The sequence below is a fragment of the Malania oleifera genome, chromosome 4, assembly GCF_029873635.1.
Source record: "Malania oleifera isolate guangnan ecotype guangnan chromosome 4, ASM2987363v1, whole genome shotgun sequence".
Lineage (NCBI taxonomy): Eukaryota > Viridiplantae > Streptophyta > Magnoliopsida > Santalales > Ximeniaceae > Malania > Malania oleifera.
The window spans coordinates 35,931,291-35,939,421 of record NC_080420.1 but is presented as its reverse complement, the minus strand read 5'-3'; positions in this window follow the sequence as shown (position 1 = coordinate 35,939,421).

Sequence of the window (8,131 nt, the reverse complement as noted above, 5' to 3'; positions counted from 1 at the left end):
CACTCGAACCTTCGCATTCAAAAAGGTCTCGGGTGACTGAACTTGCTAGTTCGGTTAACTGAACTTAGCTTCAAGCACTCGAACCACAGACAGAAAGTTTTTGTCTTCGGTTCAGCCACTCGAACCTTTCTTTGGGCACCCGAACCTTTAAATTTTGATTTTCTGACTGAGTCTATTCGGGCACCCAAACCTCAGACCGGCACTCGAATCTCGCGGGTTAAATTATTTTTACTAGGGATAAATTTTAATTAAATAGGGTTAATTTTTACTAAACTTTTTTAACAAATTTGAGAATACCCTATGTGTCCTCCAACGGTCATAATTTACCCATTCTCTATATATAAGGGTTCATTTGGAAAAATTAGTGTGGATTAGCAAATAGGATTAGCCAAAGACTCTCAAATTTACTAAACCATATTTGTTCATTCCAACCCTATAACACTCAAACACCTTCATTCCCTTTAGAAATCTTATTATGTGAGTGTTTATTTATTGCTTAGTATTGCTCATACTCCCATTGCTTTACTCGGTTGATTGATATTGATTTTGGGGAGTTAAGCAAGGTTTTCCCACAGATTTCATTTAATAAATCTTGTGTTGGGAAAAGCCTAGTAGCTTAAGGATCTTTGCATTGTCATTGCAAAGATTCCTATAGCTTGATTTTGTTGTGCAAAATATTTTTAGCAAGCTATATTATTCTTTCAAGCAACTCTTGAGCATATTACATTGAAGAAAATATTTTGAGTTGTTTTGAATATTTGTAGCATCTTTGAAACCCTGGTTTATTATTGAGATTTAAAATTTACTGTTTCAAAGAAATAACTTGATTAGAACACTCTTGAGCATATTAACAATTTTATATTGTTGAGTGTGGCTTGCACAAAAATACACATCACTGAGCTTACATTTACCTACATTGATGATGTGTATGTGATTGATTAAGTATACTACGCGTATTTGGGTACATATCTGCTTTACATGAAAGTACAATCACTGTACCAACTTGATTGAGATAAATATTGTTGTATTTCTAGGTACGGGCCTGAAGAGGGAGACTAGCCTTTTGAAATAGTCTCGGATTGGCTTAGACCCGGTTAGGAAAGCTAGGTGCATCAACTTGGTAAGGCGTGTTGGTTGAGGTTAGCCCTTTAATTGACCTGGTTAAGGTTGAGGTCAGCCTTGTGGTAATTGACCTGGTTGTAATCGGTGCCGCTCCACCCTTTAAGTGAGCATTAGTGGAATCCTTGGGCTTGCGAGCTAAAGACGGGGACGTAGGCACAGTTGGTCGAACCCCGATTACATATCGTGCTCGTACTTTATATTTTTCGCTCTTTACATTTCAGCACGTGTATGTTATAACGCATGATTTAATTTCCACATTTTATCTACACATTTGGGTGTGTGTGTGTGTATAGAAAGACCCTAGGTTGTGAAATATTACTGTTGAACTAGTTAAACCTAGGGGATTAATTTTTAAATACCCAATTCACTCCCCCCCCCCTCTTGGGAATACACCAAAGCTAACACAGACCATACTAGGGAGGTTATCAGGCGCCACGTGGGGGCCAATAGAGGAATATGGCTCCAGCTAGGATGTTTACTCTAACGTCGGGTGAGGCTGAGATGGCAAGTGACGTGGTGATAGGTATGGTTATTATGCTTTCATCTAAAGTTATTGCATTGTTTGATTCAAGTGCCACACACTCGTTTGTGTCTTTGGGATGCACTAGATTACGTGGGACAGAAACGCAATTGTTAGATACTGAACTGTTGGTATCTACACTGACTGGATCTGTAGTGAGATGTAGTAAGGTACTCCGGGATTGTTCAGTTGATATTCAAAGGGAAATTTTGTCTGCTGATCTGATAGTGCTAGATATGCATGGATTTGATGTGATATTCGGCATGCATTGGCTAGCAGCTAAATTTTTCAGCATAGATTGCCACGCACGAGAAGTGATATTCAGACCTCGAGGACGAGTGGAATATAAGTTCGTAGGGTCGCAGGTGCAACCCTTACCTTAGCTAGTTTCAGCTATCCCGGCTAGGAGACTTCTGCTAAGTGGTTGTTAGGGGTTTATGGCTATTGCAAAGGAGGTGTTGGAGAATTAATTGAAACTTGTTAGCACGTCTGTAGTAAAGGAATTTGCAGATGTTTTCTCATATGAGTTACCAGGTTTGCCACCTCCATCGTGTGGTAGATTTCCCTATTGATCTACTTCCAAGTACAGCGCCAATTTCTAAAGTACCATACCGGATGACGCCAATAGAGTTAGAAGAGTTGAAGAATAAGTTGCAAGATTTGCTTGATAAGGGCTTCATACGACCCAGTGTATCTCCGTGGGGAGCTCCAGTTCTATTTGCGAAGAAGAAAGACGGGTTGATGAGGATGTGTATAGATTATAGGAGGATTAATAAAATGACAATCAAGAACAAATATCCTCTACCCCATATAGACGATTTGTTTTACCAGCTCCAGGGTACACGAGTGTATTCAAAGTTTGACCTCAGATCCGGCTACCATCAAATAAAAGTGAAAGTAGAAGACATCTCGAAGAAGGCCTTCAGGACTAGGTACGGGCATTACGAGTTCTTGTTATGCTGTTTGGTTTGACGAATGCTCCTGTGGTATTTATGGACTTGATGAACAGAGTCTTTCATCAATACCTAGACTAGTTCGTTGTTATTTTTATTGATGATGTACTGGTCTATTTAAGGAGCCATGAGGAGCATGAGACGCACTTGAGGCAGGCTCTGTAGATGCAACGAGAAAAGAAGTTGTACACCAAGTTCAATAAATGTGAATTCTGGCTTGAGAAGGTCATGTTCTTAGGGCATGTTGTATTTGGCGATGGTATTTCTGTGGATCCTGGTAAGGTTGAGGCCATATTAAATTGGGCTAGACCAAGGAATGTCCAGAAGATCAGAAGTTTCTTGGGACTAACTAGGTCTTATCGTCATTTTGTAGAGGGATTCTCAGCATTATCGGGGCCTTTGACACGACTAACTAAGAAAAATGTTAGATTTGAGTAGGATGACAACTGTGAGCATAGTTTTCAGGAATTGAAGCAAAGATTAGTCATAACACCAGTATTGGTCATCCCATCAGGGGGTGAGGGGTATGTCATTTATAGTGATGCATCCTTAAAGGGACTTGGCTGCATATTGATGCAGCATGGTAGGGTGGTGGCATATGCTTTCAGACAGTTGAAAGAATATGAAAAGAACTACCCTATATATGATCTTGAATTGGTTGCAGTACTACATGCCTTGAAGATTTTGAGGCATTACCTGTATGGTGAGCGGTGTGAGATCTTCTCCAACCATAAAAGTTTGAAGTACTTTTTCACTTAAAAGGAATTGAATATAAGGCAGAGAAGGTGGTTGGAGATAATTAAGGATTTTGATTGTACCATCAGTTATCACCCAGGGAAAGCAAACATGGTAGCTTATATGTTGAGCAGGAAGTTCAGGGAATCAGTATTGGCGATTATGGAGATCCAATATCCGATCATGATGGATTTGGAGAGACTCGGCATCGAATTAGTTGAGAGTGATTCTCAAGCTCACATTGCCAATTTAGTAGTGCATCCTATTCTGCAAGAACGAATTAAAGCTGCTCAGAAAGAAGACCCAAAATTAGCAGAGGTGATGGATAGAGTGCAGAATGGTTAGGGGGAGGAATTTAGTGTTGCATATGACAGAGCTTTGTAGTTCCATTCCAGGTTATGTGTTCTTACCAATGCTGACATCAGAAATACTATTTTAGAGGAAGCTCACAGATTTTGTATACAGTTCATCCTAGTAATACGAAGATGTACAGGGATCTGCGAGAGTCATACTGGTGGAGTGGTATGAAGAGAGAGATTGCCGAATATGTAGCGCAGTGTTTGACGTGCTAGTAGGTAAAAGCTGAGCACCAGAGGCTAGCAGGGCAGTTACAGCCATTATTTATCCCAGAATGGAAATGGGATCATATATCTATGGATTTCATGTCAAGACTGCCGACGACGTTACATGGCCAGAATGCCATCTAGGTGATTATTGACCGTTTGACTAAGACAGCCCACTTTTTACCTATCAAGATCAGCTACTCCCTTAACGATTTGGCAGAAATTTACATTTAGGAGATAGTTCATCCTCATGCGGTGCCAGTATCTATTGTGTCAAATCGAGACCCGCGTTTCACGTCACATTTTTTAAAGAGTCTATAGGAAGCATTAGGGCCTCAGTTGTTGTTTAGCACAACATTCCATCCTAAGTCAAATGGGCAAACTAAGAGGACGATACAGATATTAGAGGATATGCTCCGTGCGTGCGTATTGGATTTTAGGGGTAGTTGGACTCAGTTCATATCGTTGGTAGAGTTTGCGTATAATGACAATTATCATACCAGTATTGGCATGGCACCATTTAAGGCTCTATACAGTAGGAGATTTCGTTCTCCTTTATTTTAGGATGAGATGGGTGAGCTGCGAGTTGTAGGACCAGAGCTAGTACAACAAGCGTGTGATAAAGTTCAACTTACCAAAGATAAAATCAGTGTAGCTCAGAGCCGACAGAAAAGTTATGCTGATAATCACTGCAGGAATCTAGAATTTAATGTGGGTAATCATGTGTTTTTGAATATAGTTCCGTTGAAAGGGGTTATGAGGTTCGGCAAGAAGGGTAAACTTAGTCCTAGGTTTATCAGTCCATTTGAGATTCTAGATAAAGTAGGGCCAGTAGCCTACAGGCTAACTTTGCCACCTCTGTTGTCCATGATCCCCAATGTATTCTATGTTGCTATGTTAAGGAAATACGCCCCAAATCCTTCTTATATCATCAGTTACGGTAAATTAGACCTCAGTGATTCACTGGTGTATGAGGATGTACCAGTACAGATTATAGATAGGAAAGTGCAGGAGTTATGTAACAAGGAGATTTCTTAAGTAAAAGTTTTGTGGAGGAATCATACAGTTTAAGAGGCTTCTTGGGAATTCGAGGAGCTGATGAAGCAGAAGTATCCGCACTTATTCCAAAAAGTTTGATCAGGTAAAATGTAAGTAGTTAGGTAGTATTTCTTTTGCTGGGACATGTAATGGTTTAATTAGTGTAGCATTTTAGTTTTGGGAGAATTTTTCTTTTGTATATGTACTCTCCTAGGACACGGAATATAACCATGATATTCCTCCGCCATAAGTAAGGGTAAGTAATAAAATAAGTAGACCGCTTTGTTTTAAGGAATAGTGAATTGCGTGAACAGTAACTTTTGAGGATGAAATTTTATGAGGGGAGAATGTAATGACCCAAAGAATAATGGTATTTAAATAATAAAAGGGAGGAAAATGGAAATAGAAACAGAAGGAGGTAGCAGACTTCATCGATGAACACGACATTGTACTTTGCGAGTAATAACTGAGGAATTTAATCAAGGACTCGTCGACGAATACAGGGGATTTGTCGACGAGGATAACACAGGGTCTCGTCGACGAAGGTATGTATCGTTGACGAGAAAATACTGAGAGAATTTTTGGTCAACTCTGAATTTCGTCGATGAAGGGGAGACTTCATCAACGAATTCCCTATTGACCTTGTCGACAAGGTGACGTGGCTCGTCAACGAAGCCCAGTGTATAAATAGGGCCAACTTTCATTTTTGGCCAAAATCTTGCGCAAACATTTCTCTCTCTCTCTCTCTCTCTCTCCTCTACGCCCCTCCACTCTTATCTCTATGATCTCAGGCCGGATTCTCGCTAGTTCGACAATCTGAAGCCACCACGACGCTCCTGGCGAAGTTCTCTCCAAGTTTACCGGGGCGAATCATCGGTGAGGCTGAGTTGGAAGCCATCCCAAATCCAGGATAAGACTTTTTACTCAGTATTTGGCTATTTGACAATTGTGGAAAGTAGATTATGCGTAGAAATACTGAATTTTAGTTTTGGGAAATGTCATTTTCAGGGTGTTGAGCGGGAAACCCTGCCGGTGCAGGAGTATTTCTTTTAGGAGCTTTTCAGGAATCAGGTAAGGGGATAAACTAAGCCAGTATTTCATGAAAAATATGTATATTTTTTATAGAATTTGATTTCAAAAAAATAAATATATTTATATATGCCTTATGTTTGGGAAAATACCATTGCAAATGATGGTATGTTAAATATACATGTCGCGACGCCCCGGGAGCGCGTGTGCCCTGGGCGGCAAAATAAAAATCAATTTTAATATTTTCATAAAAAAACATGAGATTGTCGGAGTCGCCACTAACCTTTTAGTGTGGTTAGAACACATGATTACTACCCCGTTAGGGGTAGATTAGGTCTACGTTACTAGAACTGGGGTCGGGAGTTCGGTTACGCAAGGGGAAGGTACGAGCACCCCCTACGCGTCTGTTCTTACGAACGGTACCTAATTAATTTAGAATTATCCCTAAGTTAATCTAATAAGTCTTTAAAATTACTCCTCTAGTAAATTTACTAATACATGTACAAAGTAGATAAATAAATAAATAATACAAAAATATATATAAAATATAAATATTTACATATTCCCTCATAACCAAAGGTACGTAAAGTCCAAAGGCTCATACCCCAGCATTAAAATCATAGGAATAAAAATCAATAAAATATTTAAGTAAATACACTCCCAAATTTTGAAATCTTATGGGTTTCCCTAAGTATGAAAATACTAATTTGGGAGGTTTTGGATAATAGATATAATAATTTAAACATAATAATAAAGATTAAAAAAAAAGTAATAAACTAGAATATTAGGATACCACAATACATACTAATCAACATATATAATACAAGCTAAAATACTAAAACTAGCAAAATACAAAATACTAGATATAAATATATGATATTTACTAAGATTCTAAACATACCACCATACTATAAGACTAAATATATAACATGAGTTAAAATATCCAACATACCAATAATAGTAGAATATAAAATATATAATATAGACTAAGATAATGAACATACCATAACATTAAAATACTACATGTACGTTATAAACAAAAATATTCAAACATACCATAATACATATAATCATGATAATAATAATAATAATATCCACAAATACTATAATACGTAACAAATTACTATAACACTATATATACTAAACATATAATATAATAGCATGATACCAAAACACCAAATATATTATATTACCTAAAATATAAAACTTACCATAGTAAATAATACCTTATATATTAACATACTAAAAGTATCATAACAATAATAAATATATAGTATTACTCAAGATGCTATATTAAAAGTTACCTAAAATACTAAATTAGATGTATGATGTTACTTATAAATCCTAAGTTGTCAAATACCTAATATGACTAACATTCTAGAATACTAAATACATATACAACTATAGTTCTAAAATACCACATATACTACAACTAATCTACTAAAAATCCTAACATGATATATAACATGACCAAAATTCTAAAATACTAATAATATAATACAAAGTTAACATACAATATAAGCATGAATAAAATAATAATAAAATATATATATATATATATATATATATATATATATTTTACACATATGAACCACAACAAGATAACAACTCGAAACCTAAGAATACATATTATACATGCAACTTGAATATTGCGCACTAAAAATATGACAATAGAAATTATTACATTTAAATATTACAAATGAAATCTTACCTTGGCAATAAAAAGAAAAAAAAAAAATCAGTGGAGGTACTTGCAGAGGGGGGATATCGCCAGAGAACTGGGGGATCTTGCCGGGAGCAGGAGTGGGTTTGTGCAGCAGATGGGCAGAGGAGAAGACTCCGGTAGTGGCTGGAGGCAGTGTTGATGGTTGCAGCGAATGGAGATGGAGGCTAGGCGTAAGAAAGCTGGTGCCATGAGGAAGTGCTACGCCCCGGTGGTGGCTGCCGTAGCAGTAGGGTGATCGGTGGCAGGGGCTCGCTGGAGTTGAGCGTGGAGGATGGCCGGAGGGGCTTCTGTCTGGTGGCTGCTGTTACTGCCATCGCGCAGGGTGGCCGGAGGAGCTGTGTAGAAAGGCAGAGGAGGTCGCTGGTGGTTCGTGGACGGCCGGAGCTGGGGGCGGCTGTGATGGAAGCTCTGTGTGGCTGAGAGTTTAGAGTGAGGGTAGCCGTGG